Source organism: Galeopterus variegatus, unplaced genomic scaffold (assembly GCF_000696425.1).
Source record: "Galeopterus variegatus unplaced genomic scaffold, G_variegatus-3.0.2 Scaffold150, whole genome shotgun sequence".
NCBI lineage: Eukaryota > Metazoa > Chordata > Mammalia > Dermoptera > Cynocephalidae > Galeopterus > Galeopterus variegatus.
The window spans coordinates 122,103-123,169 of NW_007726261.1; positions in this window are offsets into that span (position 1 = coordinate 122,103).

The following is a 1,067-nucleotide window of genomic DNA, read 5'->3' on the forward strand; positions in this document are numbered from 1 at the left end:
AGAGGCTGCACCATTTTGCAGTCCCACCAACAATGTATGAGAGTTCCTTTTTCTCCGCAACCTCGCCAGCATTTATCGTTCAGTCTTTTGGATTTTAGCCATCCTAATGGTTTATATTTTTTTTAATGTAATTTTAGATTTCTTTTTATTCCCTTTTTTTATATTTCCCAAACAGTTATACGTGTACCATGTTTGTGGATTTTGTCATATTAGTGTATCACCTGTACTATTATTTGCTTAATATTTTCTTTTAAATTGACTTTAAATCAATTTACATCCCTCCTTTTTTTTTAAATCGAGGGACAGTTTACATATAATAAAAATATCTTTTAATTTTACAGTTTGTGTTTTGGAAGTTGTGTATATTCATGTAACCACCAGCACCATCAAGATATGGGGCATTTTCATCTCACTTGTGTCCCTTTGCAGTGGATCCCTGATCTGCTTTCTGTCACCATAGTTTTGCCCTCTCCACCCACCCACCCCCTTTATTTTTAAAGTTAGATCTGTGCTAAGCAGTAATGTCTGTGCTTTGACAGACAGGAATTTGAGGTATTACTTTTTTTTCCAATTCACGTAAAAGTAAATGTGTAATTTTTTTTTAAGTCACGCTTTGGTAAACTGGTTTAACTGAAGAAGGTGTATACAAGAGCTTGATTAAGCATGCTTCAAAGCTGAGAAAACATAAAAAGTGATGTAGTTCAGTAATTCCCAAATCTTAAGGCCAGACCCATTTTATTATTTTCCTACTGCAATTTCTGCTTTTGAAAGGTTATGATAAGCAACTTCTGAGTTAATAAACTTCATTTATTAACAAATGATTGTTTATACCTTTTTTTTTTTTTTTTTGTCTTTTTTGTGACCAGTAAGGGGATCACGACCCTTGGCTTGGTGTCGCCCTTACCGCGCTCAGCCAGTGAGCGCACCAGCCATCCTTATATAGGATCCAAACCCGCGCTCGCCCCCAAGCGCTGCACAGTCCCGAGTGCACCACGGGGCCAGCCCTATACCATTTTATTAGTAGCTGCAAACATTCATTAAATTGCTGTTTGTTGGGCCGGCCCGGC